This window comes from Drosophila yakuba, chromosome 2L (assembly GCF_016746365.2).
Source record: "Drosophila yakuba strain Tai18E2 chromosome 2L, Prin_Dyak_Tai18E2_2.1, whole genome shotgun sequence".
Classification (NCBI taxonomy): Eukaryota; Metazoa; Arthropoda; class Insecta; order Diptera; family Drosophilidae; genus Drosophila; species Drosophila yakuba.
The window spans coordinates 27,201,899-27,224,076 of NC_052527.2; positions in this window are offsets into that span (position 1 = coordinate 27,201,899).

Below are 22,178 nucleotides of genomic sequence, written 5' to 3' on the forward strand. Positions count from 1 at the left end.
CGCAGATAATCGCCTTGTGGTCACTTGCCGTATATAAATCACTGACGGACCATTGTGCGCGCTGGAAAAGCGAGCCACTGCAGAAGGTCAGGTCTACTACCGACCCTGCTCCAGCTCGGCTGAAGGTGTGCTCCGTCTCCATGTTCAGGAGAGCTACGTCCATAGACGCGAAGGCTTCCTGAAGGGTACGCCCTCTTGCGTTCGTGTGGACTGAGCCCCACTCCTCTACCCAGGCGCTGAAGTCCCCAGCTCATCTATAACTGTCGAAAATTCCTGAAGGGAAAGGCGTGGTGGTAGATAGCAGCTGTACAGGCACAGGTCACCAACCAGCCCCCTTACAAATAATGAGCCAATGCGCAGGTTTCTTGGTCGGCTTGTCCCGTTGCTCAGGATCGCGGCGCTTCTTGTGCCGTCCAATATGTAGTAAGCCCCGGGTGTTTTCTTATACGGCTCGCTTATTAGCGCTACGTCAGCTTTGACTTCGCGCACGGTTTGGTTCAACAGGTGGTGCGCCGCTTCGCAGTGATTTAGGTTAATCTGGGCGATCTTCATTTCCTCGGTGGCTTGGTGCTCATAGGACATCTCCTGCTGCCCGCAATATGCTTGCACCTGCACCTGGCATTGGTGCATAGGAAGCACTTGGCCTCTTAAGTGCAGCTAGCGATCTTGTGTGTCGGGTCTCCGCGATAGCCGTGCCTTCTTCCTAGACTCCGCCTTCGTCCACGTGTCCGGCTTCCCACGGCTTGGGACTCCCGCTGTCGTCCTTCGTCCACGTGGCCGGCTTCCCACGGCTTGGGACTCCCGCTGTCTGGGCCGGGATTTGCTCCTCTGCTTTCGCCTGCCGTCTTGGGTGGCTCGCTCTCTTATCCCCAGGCTTCTTTCCCTTTGTCGTTTGGTCCGTTTGCGCGAAACTGTCCCTTTTTCGCCTGAGGGTGGTCTGCTGAGACTTTTGCTCGGTTTTTGCTCGTTTGTCTCCACACTTTGGGCACCCTGGGAGGGCGTGGCGCTGTTCGTCCTCCCTGTCCAGCTCCCGGCTGGCGTCTTCTTGAAGGGCCTTCATCCTGGCGAACATCGCCTTCATCTGCACGTTTATGTGCCTCACCTGCTTCACGTTGGTCAGGTTTATGAGCTGATCCAGGACCAGTCCGATTTCCGACATCTTGTCGGCGCAGCGGATTTGCCCATCCGCCTTCGTCCTCTTTGGAGGTGTACTGCGGCTCAAGCCGTAGGGGCTTCTCGGGGTCCTTGCCCGCTTCGGCGTGTCCTGTCCATCTCTCATCTCGGCCAGGACTGACCCACCAATCTGTGGGGGCCCAGGTGAACTTGGCAGGATCGGCGAACGCAAGATCTTTTTGCTGCTTTAAAAAGCTCCCGCGTTGTCCATTTCGCTATAGTGTTTGCTTGGTGCGATCACTGTCGAGGCGGCCAAGCTTGCCACCACTTCGCCAGGTTGGTTTAGAACGTGGTGTGTGTGTGTAAGTGTTTATAATAGAGTGTGTGGTTGGGGAGTTGTGTAAAATGGATATGATACTTCCCCATTGGGGGAATGTTGTCTGTTTCAGGACGTATAATAATTTCTTTTTTTAGGGTTTGATTTTGTTAATTTTACAATTAAATTTTGGGGTATAGTTTTATATTTATAGATAAAGTACAATAATGCAATTATAACAATTATGATTAAGGTTGTAAGTGTTATTATTTGAAAGACATAATTCGTATGATTGTGTTGTTCGATTATTTTTTTTTTTTGCTGAATGTATTCGAGAGGTTCAAGTTTTGTTACATTATTGTTTACATGTCCAACATTGTGTTGGTAATTAATATCTCTTCTAATTTTCCTGTATTGTGTTGGAAACTGGTTTATTATACCAGTTGTACATTTATTTATAACCGAGCTTTGAGAACCTGCAGTGTAAGATTGATTATTATGTGAAAAATATTTGATATATATTTTTTCGGTTAGTATGTTACTTTTTTTGTCTGGGTATGGTATTATCTCAAAAACTGGTGTTTTGATTATGTCTCTTGGAATGTGGGATATTATCAGAATTTCGTTGGTATCTAATTTAAGCCAAGCTGAAGTTTTAATATTAGTAAGTTTTTTTTTAGAATTGACGTGGATTAATGAATCCAAGCTCTATGTCATCAACGTATTCTGTGAATTGTTGTAAGTTGAAACTTATTACGTGGTTGAGTTCGCTTATTTGTACATTATTTTTAGAGTTGTCTTCTTTATCTTCTTGATCTAAAGTACCGAATAAATATTTGTAAATTGTTCCCATAAGGTTAACATTACCGCGTTTACTATGTTTTACAATTTTAATACCGTTACAGTTTCTTTGTTAAGTTTTTTAACTAGATACTGAATTTGTGGTATGTTATTGAAAGGTTGAGTTTGAATATTCTGTTTTATTAAGTTAATAGATAAGTAATTATATTCGTGGTTTATCGGTAAATCTATTGATCCGGTTTGAAAGATTAGGTGTCCGTTTTTGGATATGGATTACTTTTAGGTATTGTCGATAGGAAGCATAACATATGTAGGCCTGGAATTATCCTTATTATATTTACTTTTATTAATTTTCTTTTTCTTTTTAAACTTAGATTTATTTCTTTTATTTCTATGGGTTTACCCATATCGTTGAATATACGTAAAATAGCTCTTTTAGCTTCAAGCCAATCTCTTCTATCAGGGAGGCTTATTTAAATTAAATGTCAATACATGATAGAAATTGTATATTGCTAATTAAGTAAAAATCCATGACATACTTGTCCATTATGATGTTTTGGATATGTTTGTGTTAATCAGGGCAATAATATTAAAATTCTTTGAACTGAAGGATTAGATCGGACGTGATGAGTAATTTTAGTTTCTCGAAGGCGGACATGTAATTATTATCTTTTGTGTTAATTACTGCTCCTTTTTTTAATTTGAGTGTCATAGGTTTCGCTATTTTTGCAAAATTGGAAATGAACTTACGGTAGAATCCGCAGAGTACAAGGAAAGATTTTATTCCTTTTCTGGTTTTAGGAATAGAGAATTAATAATTGCTTTAATTTTGTTAGAGTTTGGTTTTGTTGTGATAATGTGAATGAGAAATTCTGTTTCTTTCTTCAGAAATTCACATTTATCAAGTTGCAAGATTTGCTGATCGTAATATATCAAATACTTTTTTCAATGACATTATGTGTTCCTCCAATGAAGTGAAATAATTGATAATATTATCTAAGGCATACGAGTATATTCATAACGTCCATGTTTAGTCTCGATTAGAATACGATTAGTCTATGACTAATCGAAATTTTGGTCTACCAGAAGCATCGCTTTTCTTTGGGACGATCCAAATTGGTGAACCATGGAATTTATATTTTCTAATTATTTGATGTTCATTAATTTGCACAAAGAGGACGCACCGTGAAATAACGGTACCGCGCTGGACCTTGGACTCAAGCCAGCCAAGGGAACAAAGGTCAAACGGTAACGGTGCGGACTTTGGACAAGCACAAAGAGGAAGCACCGTGAACAAACGGGACATGTTTGGACCTTGTACCAGAGCGTACCGTGTGCAAAAAGGGAAATAACGGGATTCCCGTAGCCTATATAAGAGACGGCGCAGGCGCAACTCGGGATAGTCAATAAGAAAGTGCGCGGAGGGCCCTACAGCCACATGGTCGATCGGGAAAAATACGTGGAGTACACGGAAAGTCAGCAAAAAAGTACGCCACACGAGCAGACAGTCTATACCGAGTGACAGTGAAGCAGCGAAAGTACAAGTGCCTCGAGCGAGCATCCAGAGAGGATCTCCGCAAGCAAGGACCAGCGAGGGACAAACGAACACCAGGACCTAGCGTGGTCAGAAAGGGACAGTGGAGTCAGTGGTCGCAAAGGTGGTACGGGGAGGAGCGCTAGCTTGTCTCACGGACGATACACCCTGCCCCATAACATCCGATGCCCCGGTCGAGCCCGCAGATGATCCTTCGGCAAGGGCGACGAGTGCCTGGCAAACGCAGGAAGGGACGGTGAAGTCAGTGGTCGGCAAAGGTGGTTCGGGGAGGAGCACTAGCTAAGCACTTCCTAAGCCCCAGCCGAGCCGGTACGGATCCGCCATCGGACGGCGAAGGAGCAACGACGCGCATCCGACGGCGAGGGTCACTGGATTCTCTTCAGCAAGTGACACTGAATAAAGGTGGTTTAAATCTGAAACTCTGTCTTCTTCTTGGTCGGGAAATCACACAAATCATAAATTTGGTGGGACGAACAAATAAACTCTCTGAGCAAGCCGTCGCAATTCGTAGCGAGCAGAAACTAAGAAAACAGTTCATTACATCTGGCGCCCAACCGTGATTGTCCTGGCCAAAAGAACAGAGGAGAAGATGGGGTTGGCTATACAGCCTGAAGAGGGATGACTTTCCCGCAATAGCGAGCGCCCTAGGCATTAAGCTGGAGGGGTTGGTCGAGGATATGCGGAACAGAACGGTCGCCATACTGGAGGCGTTGGATAGGGAGTACGCAAGGAGACCGGCCCCGGAAGTCAAAGTCACCGGCGTGGAAGGCCTGATGAGGAGCCTGGATGTCCACAGCATGATGGAGGCCAGCTGGAGCAGACCCCCAGGCCGGAAGTGAACGGAGGGAAAGCAGCCTCGAAAGAATGAAGAGGCGGGAGTCCAGCCGCGATCGGCGAGACATCGCAAGAGTAGCCCCTCCGGATTACGCGAAGGTGGCGAAACAGGTGCGGGAGTGGATCTTCCGGTACGACGGTCACGACAAGCCATTGGAGGTCCTGGAGCAGGTGGAGTGGTCAGCAATGACGTTCTGGATATCAACCAAATCCCACGAGCGATGCCGGAACTGCTGAAGGGCAGGGCCTTAAAGTGGTTCATCGCCAACAACAGATTCTGGGAGACATGGGCAGAGTTTATCCACAGCTTCCAGGAATTTTTTCCTGCCCAGGGGCTTCATGACGAAGCTGGCGGACCAGGTCAGGCAGAAGAAGCAGCGGCATGCCGAGTGTTTCAAAGATTATATGGTGGACATGCAGACCCTAATGCGGCCTTTGGGGATGTCCCAGAAAGAGAACTTGGAAAGGATAAGGGAGAACAGCACTCCAGGTCTGCGAATGTTTTTCCGCCCGTACGAGTGCCGACACCTGGATGCTCTGATGGCCCTGCCCGACGAATTCGAGGAACTGGACACCCAAAGGGAGCGGTTCGAGTTAGAGCGGATCCACAGGTCCCGCCACAAGCGGGATTTCCCAAGAGGGGAACAGAACGCGGACCATCGAGGCACGAAACGAACGAGCGAGGGCCATCCCCGGTGCGGCGGGGGTTTGTGTTAAACCCAGCACAAGCCTGCCATAGGTGCGGAAGCCAGGATCACTGGATGCGGGAATGTCGGAACCGACCGATTACTTTTTGTGCGCAAGGTGCTGCCCCTCAAAATTAATGGGCAAGCTAAAGGCGGAAGAAAGGCAAGAATGGATATTAAGGCCTCGATGGACACTGGACCCACAGCATATTTTATTAGCGAAGAGTTGGCGGACAGGTTGCGGGCAGTGGGAGAGATCGTATCCACGAGAAGAGAAGTGCGGATGGCTGATGGTCGGTATGAGAAGGTCACATAGCTGCTCGAAGTGGACATAGGACTGGGAGAGAGGACCGTAAGAATGCAACTGCTAATCCTCCATAACATCATCGACTCTCTAGTACTGGGATGGGATTTCCTAACGAAAGTTGGAGCCAGGATAGAGTGCGCGGGTCTAAGCGTAACGATACCAGCGGGACAGGCGGTTCCAAGCGGTGCACGCGAGAAGCTGTCAGTGGCAGTCGTGGAGAGGACGACAGACTTCGTGGAGGAAGATATTGACGGCTTCCTGAAGGAGCCCAATAGAGTTGGGAAGAGCACAAGGATTTCCGCCAAGTAAACGCGAAGTCCGTAAAGGACGCGTACCCAATGCCAATGATTAGTTACATTCTGGATCAATTAAGGCAGGCGAAGTACATAAGCAGCCTGGATTTGAAGGACGGGTACTGGCAGATTCCGTTGGCAGCGGCAAGTCGGCAATATACGGAATTTACGGGGCCGGGAAAGGGCCTAATTCAGTGGAAAGTAATGCCATCGGACTGCACTCCGCATTGGCAACGTTCCAGCGGGCGTTGAACCATGTGATAGGACCCGAGATGATGCTACACGCCTTTGCGTATCAGGATGACATAATTGTAATCGGACGGACACTACAAGAACACAAGCGCAACCTGAAAGAGGTTTTCCGGAGGCTTAGGGCGGCAAACCTGAAAGTTAACGCAGATAAGTGCAAGTTTTTTCGAAAGGAGCTACAATACTTGGGCTACCAAGTGAAGGACCAGGGCATCGGAACGGATCCGGAGAAAGTAGCAGCAATAGCTTAGCTAAAGCCCCCGGGAAACGTGCAGCAGTTGCTACAGTACCTAGGAGCGGCGTCATGTTACAGACGTTTTGTACCGGATTTTGCAACGTTGGTACAACCGCTGAACGCACTTCTTAAGAAACAGGCAAGGTGGGAATGGACAGACGCCCACCAAAAAGCATTCGAGGCCGTCAAAACCAGGTTGGTCGCCGACCCGATCCTGGCATGTCGGGGGAAGTCGGGGACTTCACAAGGACCTTCGTGCTACAGACGGACGCCAGCGACTACGGGCTGGGCGCTATCCTCACACAGCACTCCGAGCAAGGCGAGCGGGTCATATCCTACTCCAGCAGAGCTCTGAACGGAGCGGAAAAGAATTATTCTGCGACAGAGAAGGAGTAGTTAGCGATAGTGTGGGCTGTCAGGAAATTAAGACCGTACCTGGAAGGCTTTCAAAGTGATAACAGATCACATGGCCCTGAAGTGGGTGAACAGCATCGAGAGCCCGTCCGGAAGGATGGCGAGGTGGGCGATGGAGCTCCAACAATTCGATTTCGAAATCTCATACAGAAAGGGCCAGCTGAACATCGTCTCGGACGCCCTGTCAAGACAGCCGCTGCAGGAAACGAGCCGCAGGAATGCAGGTGGATAGAAGAGATGCGGATGAAAATAAAGCAGGATCCCCAAAAATACCCAGACTACCTAGAGAAGGCCGCCCAATTGTATAGCCACATTCCGCACCGGGCAGGAAACGAGGATGTGGTATCATGGAAGCTGTGTGTTTGTACCAACCAGGGAGAGGCAGCGCGTCACGGCCGAGAACCACGACATGCTGACGGCAGGACACCTGGGAAGTCGGAAGACAATTGCGCGGGTGGCAGCCAGTTACCACTGGCCAAGAATGCACCGAGACATAAGAAGGTACGTGCGGAACTGCGAGAGCTCCATGAAGTACAATAGTTGCCAGATACGGGGTGCCATGGGACGAGAACTGGCCGGAGCTGCAACTGGCAGTAAACACGAGTGTGGCGGAGACCACCGGATACTCGCCGGCATTTATAATGCAGGGAAGAGAACCAAGGCTGCCGAACGCGTTGTTCGACGAACAGACGGCCGGAACGGGCAGATGTACACAGACGCCGGCAGAAAACGCGGAACATGGAAAAGGCAGCGCTGGATCAGGCGCGCAACTATAATCTCCGAAGGAGGCCGTGGAAACCCTAGGTGGGAGAAACTGTATGGGCCAAATAGCACCACCTGTCGAAAGCAGCCGAGGGCTTCGCGGCGAAACTGGCACCAAGGGTCGACGGGCCTTTCACAATAAAGAAATTCACATCACCAGTAATATGTGTATTGGAACACGCAACTACAAGGAAGACGAAAACGAAACAATAAAACCCTTTCGTGAAGAAGGGGGAAGACGATACAGGGTATCGAAAAGCCGCAAGTCGAGTGTCACTCAAATAAACACACTGTAGCATATCTACCCTATAAATATACTAAATTAATGGGTACAACTTATCTTCAAAACATTGTGACACTTTGTCATAATAAACATTACGTTCAAGTACCCAAAAGACCACCAACAATTATTCAAGTGCTCCAGCGCTCAAGTAATATGATCTAACGCTTATACACAGGCCGATCGCGGAGCGTGGGAATGCTAAGCATGCACTTTGCAGCTCAAGTGGTCACACCATACATGACATATGCATGCCTTCTGCATACATATGTATATGTACATGGAACTATATGTATATAATAATAATTACTATATACGGGTCAGCTCAGCCCAAGTTGAGCGCATAAGAAACATTCGAATAAAGTAACTCTAACTGAGCAGACGCTCTGACTCTAAAACACTGAACCTTCTTTGGGATCTTTGCGAACATCATATGACTACCGTGACAGGACGTCAGGACCTTAGGACCTCAGGACGTCAGGACATCAGGACATGAGACTAAGTCTCGCCTCCGCCTGACAACAAATGCCTTGCCACCTTGCCCACCAAATCACCGATAAAATTTGTGCAAAAATAATAACAACAACACGCAACAATTGATGGCAGAGGAGGCACAATTTTTCAACGCGCAACTCACGATACAAAGGGACTTGCCAACGTTAGAAGAAGCTATGCAGCAAAACCCTGCAGATGGACCACGCCCACTCACAATAGCTGAGTACCGGGCAAGGCATGAAAGGACTGAACCAAAGAAGCACAAACGCTCCGGAAAAAGGGTAAAGCTACTACAACAACGCCGACTGGTCAAGGAAAGGACCCAGTTGGCCAGAGACGAGACTTCCCGGCAACGCTACAAAGAGCGTCTGGAGGACATTGAAAACAAGCTTTCGCAAGGTGCGAAACAACGCAAACGGGCTGCATAAATAATTGCCAATGACCCAATTTGCCATAGTTTAAATTTCTAATTCCAAGCCGATGCGGGAAACCGCTGCTTGAAAATCCCTAATATCTGTTAGGTTTTTTTTTACTAACAATACAGTTGGAAAATTTTTTTTTATTATTGTTAACAAATATGTGAGCCAACCACATTTATTAACAACTAATATTTCCCGTCTGCAAAATTTTTTTTAAAATGACAAAATATAACAATTCTTAATTGTTAAACGTAAAAGTTTTTATTTTTGATTTTCTAGAAGAAGAAAATAATATAATAATAATGAAATAAACTCATAAATAGAAAATCTCACTTTTTCCTTCAAAAAACGTTTCATTGAATATAAACTAAAAAATGAGATGCTTTAGCGATTCTAGTGAGGCAAAAGACAATACTGCCAACGTAGTTAATACTGTAAAAATTATAGATCACACATTTAAAAAAAGAAAATTGAGTAGAAGAAAGCTTCTTAAAAACTTTTTTTTAACGACAAGAATGGAATGGAGCGAAATAGCCAAATTTCGCTACAGGTTTGAAAAATCGTATAAATGTATCACAAGAGATGCAGTAATAAAGTCCGTAACTTTGAAAAATCATATAGAGATAGTTGTAGGAGAATATAATAATATAGTTACATTAGTAAATAAATATGCAAACAGACTCACATCTGAACATAATAACAAATGTTTGAGGGTTATAAAATCCCTAAACACAAGATTAAACAAGAGAGAACGCTATAGTCGAGTTCCCCGACTATCTGATACCCGTTACTCAGCTAGTAGAAGTGCGAAGGAGATTCTTTAACACTGACAGTTTTTGGCGGTTTGTTTAGAGTTTAGAGTGGGCGCGGCAAAAAGTTTTTTGGCAAATCGATAGAAATCTACAAGACTAATACAAAAATGAAAAACTCTCAACTTTCTAGCTTTTGTAGTTCCTGAGATCTCAGCGTTCATACGGACGGACAGACAGACAGACGGACAGACAGGCGGACGGACACACGGACATGGCCAGATCGACTCGACTATTGATCCTGATTAAGAATATATATACTTTATATGGTCGGAAACGCTTCCTTTTGCCTGTTACATACTTTTCAACGAATCTAGTATACCCTTTTACTCTACGAGTAACGGGTATAATAATATCAGAAAAAGAAGGCATATAGGCATAAAATAAAAACTAAACTAGAACTTAAGGCCATGTAAGAAACCTTTTAAGTAACGAGCAGACAATTGCTGCAATCATTACACAACTGTAAAGTGCAGTAAAAGGAGAATCGGTAGAATGATATCTGCCAAGCTTCTCAATCTACAACAGAGAAATAAAACGGCCAACCAATACATCCAAGAGGTGGAGAAACTGACAAAGGCCCTTGAAGGTGCCTATATCAGTGAAGGTCTCAGCCAGTCTTTAGCGAATAAATACAGCACTACAACAGCTGTAAAAGCAATGACACTGAATTGCTCCATTGATAAGGTAAAACTTATCATGCAAGCAGGCACATTCACAAACATGAATGATGCCATCTCCAAATTTGTAAACACTGACAGTTTTTGGCGGTTTGTGGGCGTTAGAGTGGGCGCGGCAAAAAGTTTTTTGGCAAATCGATAGAAATCTACAAGACTAATACAAAAATGAAAAACTCTCAACTTTCTAGCTTTTGTAGTTCCTGAGATCTCAGCGTTCATACGGACGGACAGACAGACAGACGGACAGACAGGCGGACGGACACACGGACATGGCCAGATCGACTCGACTATTGATCCTGATTAAGAATATATATACTTTATATGGTCGGAAACGCTTCCTTTTGCCTGTTACATACTTTTCAACGAATCTAGTATACCCTTTTACTCTACGAGTAACGGGTATAATAATATCAGAAAAAGAAGGCATATAGGCATAAAATAAAAACTAAACTAGAACTTAAGGCCATGTAAGAAACCTTTTAAGTAACGAACAGACAATTGCTGCAATCATTACACAACTGTAAAGTGCAGTAAAAGGAGAATCGGTAGAAGTGATATCTGCCAAGCTTCTCAATCTACAACAGAGAAATAAAACGGCCAACCAATACATCCAAGAGGTGGAGAAACTGACAAAGGCCCTTGAAGGTGCCTATATCAGTGAAGGTCTCAGCCAGTCTTTAGCGAATAAATACAGCACTACAACAGCTGTAAAAGCAATGACACTGAATTGCTCCATTGATAAGGTAAAACTTATCATGCAAGCAGGCACATTCACAAACATGAATGATGCCATCTCCAAATTTGGAAACACTGACAGTTTTTGGCGGTTTGTGGGCGTTAGAGTGGGCGCGGCAAAAAGTTTTTTGGCAAATCGATAGAAATCTACAAGACTAATACAAAAATGAAAAACTCTCAACTTTCTAGCTTTTGTAGTTCCTGAGATCTCAGCGTTCATACGGACGGACAGACAGACAGACGGACAGACAGGCGGACGGACACACGGACATGGCCAGATCGACTCGACTATTGATCCTGATTAAGAATATATATACTTTATATGGTCGGAAACGCTTCCTTTTGCCTGTTACATACTTTTCAACGAATCTAGTATACCCTTTTACTCTACGAGTAACGGGTATAATAATATCAGAAAAAGAAGGCATATAGGCATAAAATAAAAACTAAACTAGAACTTAAGGCCATGTAAGAAACCTTTTAAGTAACGAGCAGACAATTGCTGCAATCATTACACAACTGTAAAGTGCAGTAAAAGGAGAATCGGTAGAAGTGATATCTGCCAAGCTTCTCAATCTACAACAGAGAAATAAAACGGCCAACCAATACATCCAAGAGGTGAAGAAACTGACAAAGGCCCTTGAAGGTGCCTATATCAGTGAAGGTCTCAGCCAGTCTTTAGCGAATAAATACAGCACTACAACAGCTGTAAAAGCAATGACACAGAATTGCTCCATTGATAAGGTAAAACTTATCATGCAAGCAGGCACATTCACAAACATGAATGATGCCATCTCCAAATTTGTAAACACTGACAGTTTTTGGCGGTTTGTGGGCGTTAGAGTGGGCGCGGCAAAAAGTTTTTTGGCAAATCGATAGAAATATACAAGACTAATACAAAAATGAAAAACTCTCAACTTTCTAGCTTTTGTAGTTCCTGAGATCTCAGCGTTCATACGGACGGACAGACAGACAGACGGACAGACAGGCGGACGGACACACGGACATGGCCAAATCGACTCGACTATTGATCCTGATTAAGAATATATATACTTTATATGGTCGGAAACGCTTCCTTTTGCCTGTTACATACTTTTCAACGAATCTAGTATACCCTTTTACTCTACGAGTAACGGGTATAATAATATCAGAAAAAGAAGGCATATAGGCATAAAATAAAAACTAAACTAGAACTTAAGGCCATGTAAGAAACCTTTTAAGTAACGAGCAGACAATTGCTGCAATCATTACACAACTGTAAAGTGCAGTAAAAGGAGAATCGGTAGAAGTGATATCTGCCAAGCTCCTCAATCTACAACAGAGAAATAAAACGGCCAACCAATACATCCAAGAGGTGGAGAAACTGACAAAGGCCCTTGAAGGTGCCTATATCAGTGAAGGTCTCAGCCAGTCTTTAGCGAATAAATACAGCACTACAACAGCTGTAAAAGCAATGACACTGAATTGCTCCATTGATAAGGTAAAACTTATCATGCAAGCAGGCACATTCACAAACATGAATGATGCCATCTCCAAATTTGTAAACATTGACAGTTTTTGGCGGTTTGTGGGCGTTAGAGTGGGCGCGGCAAAAAGTTTTTTGGCAAATCGATAGAAATCTACAAGACTAATACAAAAATGAAAAACTCTCAACTTTCTAGCTTTTGTAGTTCCTGAGATCTCAGCGTTCATACGGACGGACAGACAGACAGACGGACAGACAGGCGGACGGACACACGGACATGGCCAGATCGACTCGACTATTGATCCTGATTAAGAATATATATACTTTATATGGTCGGAAACGCTTCCTTTTGCCTGTTACATACTTTTCAACGAATCTAGTGTACCCTTTGTGAGGAGTCTTAAAACTCCCCACAAATCCGGGTGTAGGAGATCGGCATAGCAACAGCAAAGACGGCTGGAATGCGAGAGGAGCCAAGGGCGGTTAGGTCGAACGGTAAATAATGGACCTTGGACCCCGGCAAAGCGGAGAGACCGTGAATTAACGGTACCGCGCTGGACCTTGGACTCGAACCCGCCAAGGGCGTAGAGGTCATACGGTAACGGTGCGGACTTTGGACAGGCACAAAGAGGACGCACCGTGAACTAACGGGACACGTTTGGACCTTGTACCCGAGCGAGCCGTGTGCAAAACGGGAAATAACGGGATTCCCGCAGCCGATATAAGGGACGGCGCCGGCGCAGCTCGGGACAGTCAAGAAGAAGTACGCGAGGGCCTTACAGCCAGACAGTCAAGAAGAAGTACGCGTGGGCCTTACAGCCACAGTCAAGAAGAAGTACGCGAGGGCCTTACAGCCATACGGAGAGCGAAAAAGTACGCGAAGAGTCGATACCGAGTGACAGTGAAACGACGGGAACACAAGTGCGTCAAGCGGGCATCCAGAGTGGATCGCCGCACGTGAAGATCAGCGAAGGACGAGCGAACACAAGGACCTAGCGTGGTCAGAAAGGGACAGTGGAGTCAGTGGTCGCAACGGTGGTTCGGAGGGAAGCGCTAGCTTAACTCGTGGACGATACACCCTGCCCCATAACATCCTAAGCCCCGTTCGAGCCCGCAGGCTATCCTTCGGCGAGGACCTAGCGTAGTCAGAAAGGGACAGTGGAGTCAGTGGTCGCAACGGTGGTTCGGAGGGGAGCGCTAGCTTAACTCGTGGACGATACACCCTGCCCCATAACATCCTAAGCCCCAGGCGAGCCTGGAAGGACGACGAGGGAGCAACGACGTGCATCCAGCGGCGAGGATCACCGAATCCTGGTCAACAAGTGACGATAAATAAAAGTGGTTAAATCTGAGAATCTGTCTTCTTCTTGGTCGGGCAGTCACACAAATCATAAATTTGGTGGGACGAACAAACAAAATCTCTGAGCTAGCCGTTGCATTTCGTAGCGAGCCGAAATAAGAAAAACAGTTCGTTACATCTGGCGCCCAACCGTGATTGTCCTGATCAAAAAGAACAGAGGAGAAGATGGGGAAATCGTGGCTATACAGCCTGAAGAGGGATGACTTTCCCGCAATAGCAAGCGCCCTAGGCATTAAGCTCGAAGGGTTGGTCGAGGATATGCGGAGGACGCTGTCCGAATTTATCCAGCAGACCACAGACGAGCCCGAAACAGTCGCCATACTCGAGGCGTTGGAGAGGGAGTACGCAAGAAGACCGGCCCCGGAGATCAAAGTCACCGGTGTGGAAGGCCTGGTGGGGAGCCTCGATGTCCACAGCATGATGGAGGCCAGCGGGAGCAGACCCGAAAGGCAGGAAACCGGGAGTGAACGGCGGGAAAGCAGCCGCGAGAGAAGGGAGAGGCGGGAGCCCAGCCGCGATCGGCGAGACATCGCAAGGGTAGCCCCTCCGGATTACGCAAAGGTGGCGAAACAGGTGCGGGAGTGGAGCTTCCGGTACGACGGCCACGACAAGCCATTGGAGTTCCTGGAACAGGTGGAGTGGTCAGCAATGACGTACGGCCTGGATATCAACCAGATCCCACGAGCGATGCCGGAACTGCTGAAGGGCAGGGCCCTAAAGTGGTTCATCGCCAACAACAGGTTCTGGGAGACATGGGCAGAGTTCATCCATAGCTTCCAGGAATTCTTCCTGCCCAGAGGCTTCATGACGAAGTTGGCAGACCAGGTCAGGCAGAGGAAGCAGCGGCATGGAGAATGCTTCAAAGATTACATGGTGGACATGCAGACCCTAATGCGGCCCTTGGGGATGTCCCACAAAGAGATCCTGGAGAGGATAAGGGAGAACAGCACTCCGGCTCTACGGATGTTTGTCCGCCCATACGAGTGCCGAAACCTGGATGCTCTGATGGTCCTGGCCGACGAATTCGAGGAACTGGACTCCCAGAGGGAGCGGTTCGAATCAGAGCAGACCCAAAGAGCCCGCCACCAGCGGGATTTCCAAAGAGGGGAACAGCACACGGTGTGCAGAAGGTGCCAAGAGGAGCCCACAGGACCGTCGAGGCACGAGACGAACGGGCGAGGACCAGACCCGGCGCGGCGGGGGTTTGTGATAAACTCAGCGCAAGCCTGCCATAGGTGCGGAAGCCAGGAGCACTGGATGCGGGAGTGTCGGAACCGACCGATCACATTTTGCTGGTCGTGCGGGCGAATCGGCCGGAAGACCGCAGAATGCTGCCCAAGATCGGGAAACGCCACGCGACCCCAGCCTCAGAGGGGCAACCAGGGTTCGCAAGGTGCTGCCCCTCAAAATTAATGGGCAAGCTGAAGGCGGAAGAAAGACAACTGTCCGCCACAGTGCTCATAAACGGAATGGAAGTTAAGGCCACGATGGACACCGGAGCCACAGCAAGCTTTATTAGCGAAGAGTTGGTGGACAGGTTGCGGGCAGTGGGAGAGGTCGTAGCCACGAGAAGAGAGGTGCGGATGGCTGATGGACGGTTCGAGGAGGTCACATCGCTGCTCGAAGTAGACGTAGGACTGGGAGAGAGGACCGTAAGAATGCAACTGCTAATTCTCCACAACATCATCGACGCGTTAGTACTGGGATGGGATTTCCTAACGAAAGTTGGAGCCAGGATAGCATGCGCGGGTCTGAGCGCAACGATACCGGCGGGACAGCTGGTGCGAAGCAATGCACGCGAGAAGCTGTCAGTGGCAGTAGTGGAAAGGACGACCGACTTTGCGGAGGAAAATATAGACGGCTTCCTGAAGGCAGAGCTAGCAGATCTGGGAAGAGTCCAAGGGACGTCAACAGTGGCAGTGCACAGAATCACGATGAAAGACGATCAACCGGTCAAACAGCGCTACTACCCGAAGAACCCGAAGATGCAGGTGGAGATCAACGCCAAGGTCGACGAGTTGCTACAAAAGGGGTGCATCGAGCCGTCTAGGAGCCCGTACAGCTCTCCCATAGTGATGGTGAAAAAGAAGACGGGGCAGTGGCGGTTGTGCGTGGATTTCCGCCAAATAAACGCAAAGTCCGTGAAGGATGCGTACCCGATGCCAATGATCAACTACATTCTGGATCAACTAAGGGAGGCGAAATACATAAGCAGTCTGGATTTGGAGGACGGGTACTGGCAGATTCCGTTGGCAGCAGCAAGTCGGCAATATACGGCATTTACGGTGCCGGGAAAGGGCCTGTTCCAATGGAAAGTAATGCCGTTCGGACTGCACTCCGCATCGGCAACGTTCCAGCGGGCGTTGGACCAGGTGATAGGACCAGAGATGATGCCACACGCATTTGCGTACCAGGACGACATAATTGTGATCGGACGGACACTACAAGAGCACAAGCGTAACCTGAAGGAGGTGTTCCGGAGGCTGAGGGCGGCAAACCTGAAAGTTAACGCAGATAAGTGCAAGTTCTTTCGAAAGGAGCTACAATACCTGGGCCACCGGGTGACGGACCAGGGCATCGGAACGGATCCGGAGAAGGTAGCGGCAATAGCCCAGCTAAAGCCCCCGGGAAACGTTAAGGAACTGCGACAGTATCTAGGAGTGGCGTCGTGGTACAGACGTTTTGTACCGGATTTTGCAACGTTGGTACAACCACTGAACGCACTCCTAAAGAAACAAGCAAAATGGGAATGGACTGACGCCCACCAAGAAGCATTCGAGGCCGTCAAAACTAGGTTGGTCGCCGACCCGATCCTGGCATGCCCCGACTTCACACGGACGTTCGTGCTACAGACGGACGCCAGCGACTACGGGCTGGGCGCTATCCTCACACAGCACTCCGAGCAAGGCGAGCGGGTGATATCCTACTCCAGCAGATCGCTGAACGGAGCGGAGAAAAATTATTCTGCAACAGAGAAGGAATGTTTAGCAATAGTGTGGGCTGTCAGGAAATTAAGACCATACCTGGAGGGCTACCATTTCAAAGTGATAACGGATCACATGGCCCTGAAGTGGCTGAACAGCATCGAGAGTCCGTCCGGAAGGATCGCGAGATGGGCATTGGAGCTCCAACAATACGACTTCGAGATTTCGTACAGAAAGGGCCAGCTGAACATCGTCGCGGACGCCCTATCGAGGCAGCCGCTGCAGGAAACGAGCCGCAGGATAACGGAAGAAGGGCAACCGGACGAACAGCAGGAGTGCAAGTGGATAGATGGGATGCGGAGGAAAATGAAGCAGGAGCCCCAAAAGTACCCGGACTACCTGGAAGAGGCCGGCCAATTGTATAGGCACAATCCGCACCGGGCAGGACACGAGGATGTGGTGTCATGGAAGCTGTGTGTACCAACCAGGGAGAGACAGCGCGTCATGGCCGAGAACCACGACATGCCGACGGCGGGACACCTGGGAAGTCGGAAGACTATGGCGAGGGTGGCAGCCAGGTACCACTGGCCAGGAATGCACCGAGACGTCAGGAAATACGTAAGGAACTGCGAGAGCTGCATGAAATACAAGCCCAACCAACTGCAAGCAGCCGGGAAAATGCTGACACAGGTGCCGGAAGAACCGTGGGCCACCGTATGTGCGGACTTTGTGGGCCCATTGCCGAGGTCAAAGCACGGCAATTCGATGCTGCTGGTCCTGGTGGACAGGTTCTCCAAGTGGACCGAGATCGTTCCGATGCGTAGGGCGACCACCGAGACGCTGCGAAAGGCCGTGCGAGAGCGGATAGTGGCCAGGTACGGAGTGCCAAAGGTCATGATCACGGACAACGGAGTCCAGTTCACGAGCAGGGCATTCAAGAGGTTTTTGGAGGAGCTGGGTGTAAAACACCAGCTCACGGCTCCATACACTCCACAAGAAAACCCGACCGAAAGGGCCAACAGGACCGTGAAGACGATGATCGCGCAGTTCACGGGGGCCGATCAGAGGACATGGGACGAGAACTGGCCAGAGCTGCAGTTGGCGGTGAACACGAGCGTGGCAGAAACCACTGGATACTCCCCGGCATTTATAACGCAGGGAAGAGAACCGAGGCTGCCGAATGCGTTGTTCGACGAACAGACGGCCGGAACGGGCAGATGTCCACAGACGCCGGCGGAAAACGCGGGAAAACTGAAGGAGATCTTCGAACTGGTGCGGAGGAACATGGAAAAGGCAGCGCAGGATCAGGCGCGCCACTATAATCTCCGGAGGAGGCCGTGGAAACCCAAGGTGGGCGAAACTGTGTGGGCCAAGGAGCACCACCTATCAAAAGCAGCTGAGGGCTTCGCGGCAAAACTGGCACCGAGGTTCGACGGGCCGTTCAAAATAAAGAAATTCACGTCGCCGGTGATTTGTATTTTGGAACACGCCACAACGAAGAAGACAAAAACGGCTCATATTAGCGATTTGAAGCTGGGAAGCGCGGGCGCCGGCGGGCCAGAGGACAACGAGAGCGACACACCACAATAAAACCCTTTCGCGAAGAAGGGGGAAGACGATACAGGGTATCGAGAAGTCGGAAGTCGCAGTTAATTACTCACACACACACACACACAAAAGGCCCGTTGGAGCGCGAGAGCGGGACAGGGAGGGTACACAGCCGGAAAACCGTTAACGGCTAACGCACACAATTGCGAATTCCGTAGGAGGCAGGTGCACGGAGGAGAATCCCGTTACCGGTACAGGCCCCGCGGAATAACGGCGGAAAGGAGTAAATCGAAAACCGAGGTTTCGTCGCGGCGGGAAAAGCTAGAGGCTTTCTTTTAAGATCAAGTCGGCACAAGTTGAGCAGCACCGCGGAGAACAACCGGGAGGTGAGGGTGACCGGCACCGGGGAACAGCCCGGAGCGATATGGAGGGCGGACTCCGAGTCCTACCTCCAGCTTCTGGCGTCACCTTTGGTGTCGCGATCTCCATCTCCGGTCCAGGAGGACACGGAGGAGGTGCCCGACACGGAGCTGTCGGAGGACGAGGCGATGGAGGCGATCCATGAAGAGCCCGTGGATTACGTGTCCCTCTCCTCAGAGAGCGAGGAGGACGACGGGGGTGAGACCGTCACCCCGGTGGTATCCTCGGAGGAGGACGAAGGAGGCCGGAGAGCGAAGGCGAGGATGGCCTACCGCAGCGTGCGGCGGGCGACACAGGGCCACGGTCGGATTCGGCTGGGAGAGGCGATGCCGTCGAAGGACCCGCGGGAGGTGCGCGAGTTCGCGGAGGCACGGATCGCCACGCTGCGGCGGTTCGAGCGGATGGTGGTGGAGCGGAAGGCAGCCGCCGCCAAGGCCGCGTGGGAAAAACGCCTGTCGGAGTGGCAAGAGGAGGAGGAGGCATTGTGGGTGCCCCACGCACCGTCGTTGCCACCACGGCAGCCGCCGTTGCCACCGACACCACCGCCGCCGTCGCAGCCGCCACCGCCACCAATAACGCAGCAGCAGCAGGAGCAGCCGCAGCCGCCGACGCCGGAGCCGCAGCACCCGGAGATGCCGCAGCCACCGACGCCGCAGCCACAGCCGCAGCTGCCGCCACCGGCGCAGTCACAGCCGCCGACGCAGCAGCAGCCGCAGCCGCCGACACCGGAGCCGCAGCACCCGGGGATGCCGCAGCCACCGACGCCGCAACCGCAGCCGCCGTTGCCGCCGACGCCGCCACCGGCGCAGCCGCAGCCACCACCGCCACCACGCACGCCAACACCGCCGCCAGCACCACCGACGCCGCCGCCGCCGCGCACGCCGACGCCGCCACCCCAGGATGAGGAGGGGCCCCGGTGCGAGCGGCAGCAGTTTTGGGAAGTGGACCAGGCGCACGTCGCGCAAACGTTGCGCACGATCGGCCTGGGCGGCCGCCGGTGGCACCAGCAAACGGTGACCTGGACGTGGCCCGCACCGCCGGAGGACACGCCGGAGGCCCGCGTGTGGGAGGAGGTGGGCGCGGTCGGATGGAGGCCGGTGGAAAAGCGAGCGCGCGACCCGCAAGTTCGCGCACGAGTAGAGGTCGAAGACGCGGGAGAGAAGGGTCCGTGGGTGTGGCCCATACCACCACCACCGAAGCTCGCGCGGCAGGAGTCGTGCCCCGAGGCAAGACCGCCACCGCAGCGACCATGCCTCCGCAGGCAGCAGTCGCTGGGCGGGAAGCCATGGAAGGAGCTCGAGCGCGCGGAGTGGCCACCCAGAGTGGTCGAGGAGGCCGAGGCCCAGGCGAGAAGAAGCCACAAGGACCGCTGGGCAAAGCTGTTCGCGCTGGACGGCCAGCGGTTCCGGCTGAAGGTGCGTCGCGGCGGGGCCATTCAGGTGTACGTACCCCAATAAATGAAGTTGAAAAGCGAGAACGACGATTGAGAGTTGTGGGTCAGGGGAGGGTAAGGGCACTTTGTTGCTCACAGTAAAAAAATAGGTGCGAGTCATCTGCAGCAGCCAACAGGCACGCGGGCCAGCAATCGGACGCGGGCCCAGGCACGCGGGCCAGCAATCGGACGCGGGGCCAGGCACGCGGGCCGGCAAATCGACGCGAGGCTGCCGCAGGCGCGGGGACGGCATGCTGGCCTCCAAGGCGCTTGGGTCCAGGGGCAGCCGCCCGGAGCATGGAGGGGCGATCATCGGGGTCCCTGCCCAAGGGCCTCCAGGGCGCCTGTGTCCAGGGCCAGCAACCCTGGAGCATCAAGGGCCATCATATCGTGTGGGAGGAGCTAAAACAAAAAAGAGAGGATGTGTAAATATGGCGGTTTTCTTACAATAAATTCCGTAATCTTACCTCCATTGAGCTGCAACTCCGAAATCCACGTGTCTGGAGAAAATCGGGATGGGGGCGCTACGATAATAGCGGTCGATCGATAGTGAGATCGATAGGGAACAAAAATACTGGATTTTATATTGATTTTCAACACGCTGCCACACTATTGGCAGCAATCGGCACGACATCGGAACATCGGAACAGGCAGTGGCAACGCCGGTCGCCAATATCGATAACTCGATCGCGCAATCAGCGATGGGACAATATCGGTAGGAATCGGAGGTGGCAACGCCGGTCGCCAACATCGATAAGTCGATCATGGTGAGTATCGGTGGAGTTGCCAGAGGTGCGAAGCGAGGAAGAGGCGGCAAATTTAAATGCGGAGCTGGTGACGAGAAGCGGATGGCAACAGATACAGGAGGCTGGAGAAGGGCGCAAAGATCAAGATGCCGAGTCGAGACGTCGAACGACAGGGTCTACTAGGCTGAGGCTGCCGGGCTGAGATCAAGGAGGCGCAGGTCGACGTGAGGAGAATGGAACGGTGAGGATCAAGATGCCACGTCGAGATGCTCGAATACGCTGAGACGTAAGGCTGCAATCAGGAAGGCGCAAGGAGGTTCAAGATGCCAAGTCAAGACGCTGAACGACGGGGTCTAATAAGCTGCGACTGCCAGGCTGAGAACAAAGGGCGCAGGGTCGACGAGAGGTGATTGAGGAAGTTGCCCATGCAAGGAGACACCGGAGCAGAGGACCGCCGGAAGCAGCATTCTTTTGAAATCTTCCGAAGAAAGGGGGAGATGTGAGGAGTCTTAAAACTCCCCACAAATCCGGGTGTAGGAGATCGGCATAGCAACAGCGAAGACGGCTGGAATGCGAGAGGAGCCAAGGGCGGTCAGGTCGAACGGTAAATAATGGACCTTGGACCCCGGCAAAGCGGAGAGACCGTGAATTAACGGTACCGCGCTGGACCTTGGACTCGAACCCGCCAAGGGCGTAGAGGTCATACGGTAACGGTGCGGACTTTGGACAGGCACAAAGAGGACGCACCGTGAACTAACGGGACACGTTTGGACCTTGTACCCGAGCGAGCCGTGTGCAAAACGGGAAATAACGGGATTCCCGCAGCCGATATAAGGGACGGCGCCGGCGCAGCTCGGGACAGTCAAGAAGAAGTACGCGAGGGCCTTACAGCCAGACAGTCAAGAAGAAGTACGCGAGAGCCTTACAGCCACAGTCAAGAAGAAGTACGCGAGGGCCTTACAGCCATACGGAGAGCGAAAAAGTACGCGAAGAGTCGATACCGAGTGACAGTGAAACGACGGGAACACAAGTGCGTCAAGCGGGCATCCAGAGTGGATCGCCGCACGTGAAGATCAGCGAGTCAGTGGTCGCAACGGTGGTTCGGAGGGAAGCGCTAGCTTAACTCGTGGACGATACACCCTGCCCCATAACATCCTAAGCCCCGGTCGAGCCCGCAGGCTATCCTTCGGCGAGGACCTAGCGTAGTCAGAAAGGGACAGTGGAGTCAGTGGTCGCAACGGTGGTTCGGAGGGGAGCGCTAGCTTAACTCGTGGACGATACACCCTGCCCCATAACATCC